At 36.5% G+C, this 12,506-nt stretch overlaps 1 protein-coding gene across 12 annotated transcripts in view; it reads right to left on the bottom strand.

Annotated features, from left to right (window-relative positions):
- MBD5 (methyl-CpG binding domain protein 5) overlaps nt 1-12,506 on the bottom strand; it is a 171,709-nt gene that overhangs the window by 111,695 nt on the left and 47,508 nt on the right. For all 12 annotated transcript variants that reach the window (XR_012777168.1, XR_012777167.1, XM_075512225.1 and 9 more), the window contains exon 2: nt 8,255-8,352. The gene's annotated coding sequence lies outside the window, so the exon portion shown is untranslated. The remainder of the gene's footprint in view (nt 1-8,254; nt 8,353-12,506) is intronic.

Below are 12,506 nucleotides of genomic sequence, written 5' to 3'. Positions count from 1 at the left end.
CAGTTTCATAATACAAATGAATTTGCAATGTGTTTTAAAATGCCTCTTTGTAGGAAAAACTGCTTTTCTCTAGCATCATCGGTTCCAGATAATTGTTTTCCAAAGATCACAACCACTTTTAATAAGTATTAACTTGATCAAGGCATGTGCATAAATTTCTGTTGATATAACAGTTGAAGACAGTTTACTAAGACTTTTACACTTTAAATGGTATTATAATAGTTAGAATGACATTTGAGGAAAATGATCTACTGATCAATCTTCCATGCAGACAAAATAATATACTAGTATCATCTAAGTTAATGTTGAATTCATCATGTTTTTCAGCCAGCAGCAGTTATTTAATCTTCTGCAAGTCAATGGAAATACTGTCATTAAACTTTAATCAGGTGAAGTTTTCTTACTTTCTCCAGCTGTGAAATTTCATGCTACACACAAGGCACTCGATAACTTTACCAAGACTGCTTGAATATGAATATTTGGGGTTTATAAGTCCATAGACAGTCCAAAAGTTGGCGTGCAACTAATGACCAAGTGCTCCCTTCTACTTTCTAAAAAAAATCAAGACCTTTATTCTGTGTTGTTCTTAACTAATTACAGAGATGGAGATGCTGTACGGGAACATACAGTGTATTTATCCACTTTGGAAGACATCTCACTCTCACATCTCCAGAACGCAAAAGCCAAGGACTTTAACTGATGCCAGTATCTATCTGTTGAATTTCCTTTCAGACTATATAATACTATTTCTTCGTCAAGAGATGAAATTGTGTAAAAAAACCATCTGAAGCATATGTGTCATGGGTATATATTTAATTCTATACTATGAGAATACAATATAAACTGAAAGCTACTACATGAGAACTTCATTCAACACAAAGAGCATCTTCCAGTCGGAACACCTACATGTCAGACTATTCCAGGCTGCCATTATGCCTACTGTCAACTGTTCATTTGCCTACAGAATCTATCCTATGAAAATGTCACTTGCTGTCACTCAAATACTTAAACTGTGCTTGAGATAAAAAGAAAATTAAAGGGAAAAAAAGATATATACCTGAACCAATATAAATGTCTACACTAAAAAATGTATAAAGCTTCCAAACAAGAATTAGTAGCATAAGCAAAATGCTGGGTTAGAATTATTTAGGTGAGGTTAAATTATATACATTATAATACACATAATATAAATGATACAGTTTTTGTTCTTCTGCTTTTATTGACGGTGTACCTTTTATTGACGGTGAAACCTGGCCAGGTTTCCTTCTCCATTTCCTGTTCCCTTTGTCAGGACAGCAATTAAGTGAGAATTCTGTAGCTACCTTCTCATAAATTATTATCCAATTATCCACAAGATTCAACAATGAACATTTCCATTTATGTATCAATAGCATAAAAATAATAGCATTTTGTTTTCTAACATCTAAACAACATGCATCTCAAAGACATTACAGTTACTTTGGAAAATTCATGCTGGGATCTATGTCCTAAATAGTTTTAGTTCCCGTATTAAGGACTCAACAGATGGACGGAGCTGATCAAAAAAGATGAGATCTTTTCACTTTTCATGATACCTTTCAAATGGAAAGTTTAGTTCACCTATCCTTTTCCTAAGCTCAAATATTTTTGCCCCCACTCTCAGAATGGTACCTATAACCTTTCATACACTGAGGATAAAAATGGAAAGAAATTTAATGAATCCTTTAAAGTGATGTAATCTTAGTTTGGGAGACTAAGTTAAAGCCAACTGTGGCAATTACTGAACCTTCTTGGTGAAAATCTTACCCCTCATTAATATTCTTCAGGAATGTGGTAAAAAATAAAAATAAACATTCTGTTTTGAATGACAGCTCTGGAGTAACACCACAGGTTTTCAGAGGAAGAGCGGCTCTCTTCTTTAGAAACTTTGCGTGAGTTTGAATTTAAAAGCATGACTGGTTTTAATTTAAAAGCGTTTCATTGAACTGGGATCCTTCTAAGAGAAGAGACAGAGATGTTTGAGATTCACTGAACTGGATCAGCAGAAACGAATCGGGGCAGGGATCTCCCTTTAGCAGAGATATGCCGATAGAGGCCAGTTAAGAATCTCAAAAATGTCAACGCCTTGTTCAAAGATAAACCAACAAAAGCAATAATTAGTTAGTTTAATTTCAAAGCTCTCATTTCTCATTGTAGGAAAGCTGTTGTGGCTATACTTGTAATAGATAAATTGCAGCTCCTGGTGGTACAAGGCCAGATCAGATGTGGATAAACACTGGTGATCCAAGCTGAATGTGCCAACCTCAAACCAGGGCTATACGCAAAGCGGTGGGAGTGCCAAGAGTTCATCCCTTCTCACCATTGCCTTTACAGAACCAAATTCTTGCTTAACTGGAGACGACTGCAAACAGCTCAACACAAGGAAAGCTCCTGTGCCCTCTCCCCGTTGTAACAGGGGACAGAACGTTATAACATTATAATGAGGACAGAAACGAGGAGAAAAGCCAACTTGGCCAAGCCTTTGCTGTGGGGAACACTTGTATCTGGGACAAGCACCCACTGGTCATAATCACCAGCACCAGTTACCCAAACCAAGCACTGGCTGATGAACCACTGCACAGACACCTCTCTGTTTTTGTATTTTCACTTTCCTTAACCGTTTTGATAGACTTTCATCATGATAGTGGGCCTCTGAGGATGTGAATTTATAGTAAGGGGAAAATAAAACAAAATTGAACAGCAAGATGGAAAAAACCCCACCTCCACAACCTTTCAGGCCATCTTCATGTAAAGAAAAACAATGGTCTCCTACGTTTTCATTAGCAGTTAAATTTTAAATTTGCTACCCTTGAGCTTCTTTTTAGAGCACTGTTTTTTCAGAAGGAATTATAAAAACAAAAATCAAAGATCTGAATTTGGTTTGATGTTACAACAGAAAAGAATAATTCAGTTTATTGTATACTACATTCCAACTACATTCTTCCTTTAAATATTTTGTGTAATTAACAATAATGACAGTAGCTCTATTATCTGTGATTTTAAAACCATAGCTCTTTAAGGAAAAACAAAGATGATGTGGCTTTTACTGCACACAAATGTCTTGATGTATGACAGGAAAACATAAGATGGATATTTGTAAAACTTTCTAACATCACAAACTGAAATAATAAAAAACCCCAAAACTTTCTGGAGATACCCAGGTGGCTGTGACTGTATGAAGCCTTAGACAACTAATTCATAAGCTGTGTGCATGTATGCCTAGCTTTGCTAAGAAAAAATAGATATTAAAAAAGGTGAACTTTAACAGTTTCGCTATGATGTTATTAATTTTAAAGAGAGATGTACTGCAGTATCAGAAATTTTTGCATTATTTAAATATTTAACTTTGAAGTTGCAATTAAGCCACTGAGCTTGATTAATTTGGTAACATGAGAATGTGTTGGGAATATTTACTTTTGTTCAGGGTGTCCTCTGTCCCAATTTTTCAAAATAGAAAGTAGTTTGCAATATTTATTTACAGTATCTGCTTCAAGAAAAAATTCAAAATGTCAGCCCATATTTTATTTGAGAATTGTTGCAGAAGGACCAGCTGGAAAAGAAATGGAGACCATTGAAAACAAACTTCTTGCTCTGGTGAAATGTGAAAAACTTGGCAGAAGAGGTACAAAATTTTCTGCTAAGGCAGAGAACGACCTATCAAATCTATTGTATTTAGAACGTACTCTAAAATTTGGCTCGAAAATGTACCTAAAAGTAGTGATCTTGTAGCGCAACGGTATAGGAATATCTTTTTTTTTTCCCAAAATCCTTTAAATAATTCCTGTAGAAGTAACTTTCAAATTAAGTAGGTTTCCCTTTATTAAATTTAAGAAGGTAGAATTAGTTTATATCTTGCATTGAAGAAAGTAACTTGGGATTTCACAAAAAACCAACCCTTTCATATTAAAAGATGAGAGGGAGACAGAAAATTGACTGTTCTCAGAAAAACATTAGGCCTTCAGAAAAGACAACTGGGCTCCTTGGTTTTAATGACAATTCAGGAAAAATTGTCCGTCAATCCAGACTGCAGACTGCTCTAGGGAGAAAAATGATGCAACATGACACTGTTCCTTCTCTGTCTTAGAATAACTACAATCAAAACATCAGCAATGACACAGTTCTAAGACAAACTATTTAGAGAAGCACTGTGTATGCAGCGCCAAGTCATATGTTACATACTTCAGTATAATTAAACAGCCTTCTAAATTCTGAAGTTTGGATAGTGAGAGGCCCGATTTTGTGCAGCGATGTATCATGAGTCCCAGAATTATGCTGTTCTGAAAGTTCTCCGTGACTACATGGCTTGCAGCTGGAGATGGCACAGGGGACTAAACATGTCTATCATTTTATTGCACAGTATAAAATTCTATCTGGCTACTAGAATTTTCCATGTACTGTTTAGAAAGATGAAACGCAAGAAACAGATGTAAACCTCACTCAGCCTCCTTAAGTCTGCATAACCAGTTTTCTATTTTATTAATGCCATATTTCTCTGATATATTTTTGCACCCTTCTAAGTGATTAACAAGAAAAAATGTTATGAGGACTTGGATCGTTCTGGCTTCTTTCACATGTGAAAATAAACAATACAAATCAGTAGGTGCCATCTCAGTTTACAGATAAGGAAAATCCACAGTGTTCCTGCTAAAAGTGCTATATGCATATTAAAAATACCCGTAAGTTCCAAATTGTTTTCTAATACTCAATTTGAAGCTTTTGACGGTTGGACTAGATGATCTTAGAGGTCTTTTCTGATCTTAATGATTCTATGCTTTTTGAAACATACAGTTTTGGAAATGCAAAATTTCAATGTACATACGCACTATCGCAAGGACACCATTTGGCAGACGGCTGATCTTTGCATTACGGTTGTGTGTAACCTTCCTAGCACAGCGCAGAGGCAGACTTAGCTCCTCCGTAGCACTTCACAGTCACACCAAAGTAGCTACAAGGCTGTGGTACTGAAGCTGACTTCACCAGCTGACTCACAGCATGGGTAGAAAGATGTGTAACCTTCAATACCTATCTGTGCAGACTCACCCTGAGAAAAAGGGGTGCAAAACTGGAGCCAGAAGAGAACTAATTCTGGAAAGTAAGTGAAATGAGGGAAGACTGGTACTGTGTGAGAACGGATAACGAACTTGAAATAGAAACCAGCTAACATTAGAAATCACTTGGATGAGGGAGAATGAAAACAGAGATGCAGGACATGAGAGATACAAGGAACTAGGATACAAGTAAGAATGGCTGAACGTGAAACTGAGAACCAAGAAGAACAAATCATGACTTCAAAAAAAGATGTCTAGGTCAACAATCCTTTCAATTCCTCTGCTTTTCATGGAGGATCACTGCTCTCGCTTTTCTGGCTTGAAAGAATCTTCATGGAGCGAGTACCCCAGTTCTGCAACTACTGTAAAAAGTATACAAAACCCAGCAGCCCATCAAAAGAGCTGGCTAGGGAAGCTCCTAGAGGTGAAAATGTTTCTGCAAAATAACCTGGGCTTCAGAGGTTGGGTTTTGCCAGAAAGTCTTAGAGAAAACCTGTTGCTAAAAGGTACGGTAAAGCATAAAGGCAAATTCTTAACTCTATCTGCAGAGCAAGGTTTGAAAATTACATAATACAGAAGATCTGGAACCACACACCGAACAATTAAAAACACCAGATAGCTGCATACGGATTCAATGCCATCTATTTAATGCAAGGATTTCCTTCTATGGAGAAAAATAACATGTTCTCATATAATTAAAGACTGCATGATAATGTACAAGGTACAAGTGGGTGAACCAAGGTCACTAAGGTTTTGAAGTATTAGACTGCGAGCACAGTTAATGCGTATTAAATACAAAAAGCCCTTGCATTTAAAAATAGATCAAATAGAATAGAAACAGTGTCTGCACATACCTATACAGCTGTGAACAATTTAGCATCGGTAGACAAAAAGAGTGCAAAATAAAAGCTAAGATGCCGAGAATGAGAGCTAAATGTTTTTTTGGATTTCACAGAAGCGTTCTGAGGTTTATCCACATGTACATATTAAAACTTTAAGGAAATAACCAGTAAAACATTAACCTTACAGAAAGAAATACTTTCCCTGTCCCAGTTTTTCACATACAAAAAAAGGTTTCTTCCTATCCCAAATGCAAACTTTGATAATTATTCCCCCAAAACATTTGGTTCTCTTTTACCAAATGTGGTAGGTCCCCGTTTTAGAACAAATAAAAACATAGGCAAAGGTCTAGCCCTGAAGGAAACAGTAACAACAAAACAAACCCAAAAATTTAACCTCAACATGGCAGAGGTATAAATAACCTCTCTCAGCTCAGTAGTGTTTATCTTTTAAATGAAAAAGGTCTTCCGTTCTGGGGGTAAAAAAAAAAAAAAAAGGAAAAAGAAAAAAAGAAAAGAGAACTGCCTTCATTTCTTTCTTAATTTGAGCTTTCCTCTAACAAACAGCTACTGTTTGTTTCCTTATTTTAGGTCATGTAATTCAGTTATGCATGCTACACTTTTTAACTCTTTCCCATCTGCTGTTCTGTTACACCATCATCCGGGAGCTGAGAAAACCTAGAACGATGCAAACCCCAATGGAACCAGGGCTGTGTGAGCCCTGATACATCTGCCAGCATCTACTGCATAGGCGATGTACTTGAGTAACATAATGTTTCAGTGCCCTTGTTAAACTTGGGATGAAAAAACCCTCAAAAAAGTAAAAAGAGAGTTTCATAGGAGAGGTCTGACTCACGTGAAAAGATACTGAATGGGCAGTAAACCAGAAATGCATTACAAACACTACATAAATGAGGTACTTCGGTTTTGTAACGCAGAAGTGAGAGATGGAACTCCAACCTTGTGTGTCTCAGGCCCAGCCGCTCCATCAGGCTGGGTCTGGGCTAACTATGCACTTCCAATAATTTTCTGTTCATACTGCTTGAAAAATCAGTTCTAAAGATCTGCAGAAAAAGCCCTTTCCCAGCAGATCATGGCTGCCCAGACATGCCTAAAAGAAGAAAATTAGTTCTGAGCACTGAACAAACTTTGTACTAAGTGGATCAGCTTTCAAAGCGTTGCATCGCATGGTGTTGCGCTGCAGGTGAAAGGAACATCAATAGGGCCACAGCATCCTAACACCACAGTAAGTTTTAGTCTCCAAATAAACAGCTAATGAGAGCTATTCAAAGTTCAGATCTGAGAACTAAGTAGCTTATTCATGAACTTATCCATCCTCTTATTCAACGGCATTTTACATGCTTCATTTTGAAAAGTCTCAGATGAAGTTGCTGTATTCAGAAGTTCAAAAATGAAGCTGTACCCTCATTTTGGACCTGTCTACTAAAACAAAGGCAGGCAAATATGTAAATTTCTAGTGAATTAAAGTGCCCCATTAGGAGTTCAATTATATTCTGAAATTACGTCTTAATTGGTTTGCTCATAGATGAGCTGTACAGCTAACCAAAAATCTACTGCCATATAATCATCACTAAATTTCAGATATTGCCACACATTAAATTAACAGCAGATAATGAGTGGGAAAATTAGCTCCATTTCCATAGCAGAAAAAATTCTTTCCATATTACCTGGAATGTTTTATATAGTTAGTTTCAAAATAGGAAAAATAATACACAAACAAAACTCTCCTGAATATCTAATGTTTATTTTGATCAAAAGTCCACACATTCAAAATAAATAGTACAAGCAAAGTGTACATCAGAGTCGTGTCTCTAATATCTGATTGAAAAGAAGTCATATTTCTAAACTCTGATGGAAAACTTCAAGAGATTGACCACTATTTTACTTTGCACGTTGCTGGCTATTTCTTTTCCACACAACTTTTGGTTTTTTGAGTAGTAATCCCCATGTCCAACTACTCTTTGGATTTTGATATCTAAGGTATTCCTGGTTATCATCAGTATCACGCACACAGATATTGCAAATGAACTCATGGTACAAAAAACTTATGAGAAAGAAAGAATAAGGAATAACATCAAATACAGAAAAAAAACCAAGCTAAGGACTCGTATTCTTGTAACTAAAAGGAGGAAAAGAAACCGAGCTCCTTCCATACAGCTTATTTTTCACATTAGTAGGATAAAAAAACCTCACTAAAAAAAGTTAAAACTTAAAAGTGAAGCTAGGCTCCTGAACTTCAGCTGCTGTTCAATTTGGCTATTTTTGAGGACAAAAACTATCTAACTTATTACTTATATACAAATGCATAATATAGATTATTTTACTTACCTTTGCTGTCTGAAGGAAACAGATTTCAAAGATCTTGTCTGTAAATGATATATTCTTCAATATTGATGCCTCCAATGACCACCATCGTCAATAAGGATCTGAAGAAAAACACCACAAAGCAGTACGTAAGCCAGGTTAGTTGCAACTCGACTTGGGATTTTTAAACATTGTATTTATTTATTAAGAAAGCGCAAAGTAAAATTGTGCATTTCATACAATACATGAATTTATTAGCTGCTGTTAAAAACAAATAGATGAGCACCAGAGACATTACATGGGAAGGCATTTATCTACTTGAGGCATGTAACAATTACTCCGCATATTTAAGACTAAATACAACAAACTTGGGAAATTCACTGCTATCATACCCAAATAACAACAGCAGTAATCATCCCATGAGTTAAAGATTAGAAAAGACAAATAAAATTACAAATTAGTATTGAAGTGTGTTATAGCATAAGTATTAATAGGTTATGAGAAGTTAAGCCACCTCCCTAAACTTTGAAAAGCCAAATTAAAGGTAACTTTAAGACAATGTCCCTAAAAATGCCAGCTATGGTTTTAAAAAAAACCCCGCACTATTCAACAGTATAACCATCCAGTATCATTTATATATTAGTGCTGTTTTCTTATTTTAGTATTGTAACTATGGAAAGATGAATTTAAAAAAAGTTACTATGCTTATGGTAAGGTCAGAATCAAATGAACTAGCCTGTATATGTACTTCCTTTGGAATCAACTTAAGCTAAAATGCCCAATAGCAACATTTTTTTTTTCCCCAGGTCTCAACTTCTTTCATTAAAAGAGAAACCACTTGTCTATTATAACCACAATAAAATTTCCACAGAGTAGCTGAGGTTGCCAGGGACCTTTGGAGATCTCTTGGTCCACCCCGCCTGCTCAAGCTGGGCAACCCAGAGCTGGTGACCCAGGACCGTGTCTAGTTGGACTTTAAACATCTCCATGGATGGAGACTCCACAGCCTCTCTGGGCAACCTGGTCCAGTGGTCAACCACCCTCACAGTAAGGTGTTTCCTGATGTTTTCTTCTCTGGAGAACATTTCCTTAACGAAGGAACTTCAAAGCGTAGCTGTGCAACATGAGACAGGGAGTTTGACAACAGCTGTAGGTCAGTATAACCAACCCTTACATGCTCGACGCTGTATACAAAATGAAGTCCCGCTGGTCCCTGTACAATCTAACATACGCTGCAATACTTTTGAAATCTTTCAGTCCTCATTTAGCAACAGATGCAATTAACTAGAAGACTAATCAAGTCAAAAAGCTTTCATCTTGTAAACAATTTTCCCCTCTACTCAGTCGATTCCACTTGGCTTAGTCCTTCTCAGATTGCAGGGGAATCCAACTCTGAGCAAAGGAAAAACTTTTGCTGACTCCTGACAGTGTATGACCACAGCAGCAATCCAGCTTGGGTTAACACAAGCAACTAATTCATCTTGATTATATATATATATAAAAAATATGATTTATCTATTTACTCATGTATTTATTTGCAAGGCCTGGGACATCTGATTGCCAGCAGTCAGGACACGTGTGGAAAGGTGATCGGATCACCCGATAGTGATCCGGTGATCTAGTGATAGCAGGCTCTGTGGACAATTTATTGCTGCTTAAAGCCATAATACCTCTAACAGCAAAACCACTAAGTTTTTGCAGTTTGCAATCAATGCAAAAAGTTATTTCACCTCAGCTTTATGATAACGCTTTATCTGAATTGTCCATGTCTGTTTCTTCTGAAGTCAATCCAAACCCCCCCAACTTCCATCACCTGAGAATAAACACCTTTCAAATCAACTTCTTCTGCAAAATAGCAAGTTATCGAATACTTAAATGGATACTCTCTGCTCGTTCTAGTGCTTCCAAAAATGTAAAAACCTTGTAGAAAAAATAACTGGCAGACCAGTCTCTGAAATAAAATTGCATAGGCTATATCATGATTATGCTAACTCTCTTTTTCTAATGAAAAATTTGAAAAAGAAATTGGATGTACACTGTGCCTTGATGCTTGCCAAACTGAGAGCTGATGGATTGGTGTGGGGAAAAAATCCCCGATACAAAATGACCCTACGAAAGTATTAAAAAGCTGCCATGTAGGACCTGAAAGCGACGCTGCCCCGGCAGACTGCCACTGCATTTTCAGATATGGTTCAAGACAGGGTTGAGAGGCAGGAGAGGAATGGAAAAAAGTGTTTCAAATAATCTAAGGCTAATGAAATGCCTTGAAGTACACGGAATTAGCCTGTGAAACAAAGAGGCGAACAGCAAGTTCTGCTGATAAGCTGCTCAAAGTCATTAAACAACCCGATCTAAGATACCAAATGTTGCTGCATTAAGGTATGCCATGTGAACATTAAACCCCAAACAATTCCCTTTAATTCAACAGGTCTACATCTTGTGCAGTGTGACATACGCTTCTTTTGTTAGCCATGCTTGGCTTTGGCCGTGCTTTACTCGTTTGATATGCCAAACCAATAAAGTCAGAGGAATAAACTGGTACGGAAGCCAAAGCAGAATCCATCAACAGATTTGTTTAATAAGTTCAGCATGGAAGACACTTATCAGTGGTTACCAACCAGAAAGCACACCTGCTGACAGGGAGATCTTAACATTGAAGATGCACTGAGAACAGGAGTAAAAAACGTTGGTTTAAAGGGAGAACGCGCAATACAGAGCAACTAGAGGGAAATGAATGCAACATTTCATTGTGCCGTTTTAAACAATTATTCTTCAAAGTGGTTCAGAGCCTGTGACTTGTTTTCCCTAAAAGCGACTTTGCACGTGCGCAATTCGGCGTTGAGGCTTTCTGTCAATTGCCCTTCAAACCTAGCGTTCAATTTGCTTAAGAAGTCGAATCATACCCAAATCTCCCCAGATTTTTTAAGTGCCGCCGAAAAGATTTTTTTTTTTTTGCCTGACAAGTAAATCATTCTCACTTTGCCTTTTGTGTTAATAGATGGTATTTTCTTTTTTTGTTGGCACTGAACTGCACAACCAAAAATCCAGATATTTAAACTCTGCTCCCATTGCAGATGTTATTTCTGATCAGATTTAATCATCTTTCTCTCATACATAACAACTGCAATAATTGTATGGGTATCATTAATTTTGTTCTCAAAACCTCTTAGCCTTCTCAAAGGAGTCTGAGCATCACATCACAGGGAAAAAGTTTCTTCTGGGTTAAACCACATGTTTCAGGGGAATCTTCTAAATCTCTTGGGACCTGTTCATTTTGCTGAACGGCACCCAAGTGTTTCGTTATTTTTTCTTCATATGATTTTATGATCATCACCCTAACAGCCAGAAGGAGTCACTATGATCTCATCTTCAATCAATGTGAATTTACCAATCAAATTAAAAAATTTTCTTTTTAATAACACATTATCTTATTTACAATATCTGATTCCTGTGTGTCATTTGACACCAACACAAAAAACACAGTTACATGGCACTAGAAATAAAGGGATGGTCATAAAGGGAATCAAAACAGACATTTTCTGTCTTAAAGAAAGTCTATATTCTCTATTTTTTTTTTTAATTCTCTAGCACCTTGTTTTGAATGTTGTTCCTCTAAATATCCTAGAGTATGAAGAGTTGGTTCTACAAGATTCTGCATCCTAGTCTGGTGCCAACCCACAAAACATATGTCTCTGCTCAAATGTAAGAATCTGTTTTGATTTTTTTTTTTTTTTTTTTTAATTTCTTCCTGGACTGGGGACAAAACATTTATTTAGATACAACTCAACATTTAGTATCTTCTGAGCTATGAAACTTTGTAAATCCCAAATATATTTTCATTAATTTATTCCCAAACAGCAACTTTGAAGAAGCTAAACTGTCTGAATGCATGACAATAATCATTCAAAGTAAATGCTCAAAAACCATTGGGGAAAAATAATAAGTTGTTTTTAGACATTATTTTTTACGCTCGTGGGTGCTACTAAGTCTTAAAACCATCAGATTTATTTTTAACCTAAATATTTTATTGCATAGCTATGTAAAAACATCAATACATTTTTCTAATGTCATTAGCTTTCCATTTGTTCACACTGTAAATAGCTCTTGCACTCTATTTTTGTATTATTTGGGATAAGGTAGATTTTCCGCTGTTATTGACACAATGGCACAAAGTATTGTTCCAACATTTTACAAAAATAACTCGGACGCAGAAAATGATAAGCGTAGGCCACCCTGACCCCACGACCGGATTGCTTTAGATGAGACTCTGGGCCGG

This window comes from Mycteria americana, chromosome 9 (genome assembly GCF_035582795.1).
Source record: "Mycteria americana isolate JAX WOST 10 ecotype Jacksonville Zoo and Gardens chromosome 9, USCA_MyAme_1.0, whole genome shotgun sequence".
Taxonomy (NCBI): domain Eukaryota; kingdom Metazoa; phylum Chordata; class Aves; order Ciconiiformes; family Ciconiidae; genus Mycteria; species Mycteria americana.
This window is presented reverse-complemented; position numbering and strand designations above follow the sequence as displayed.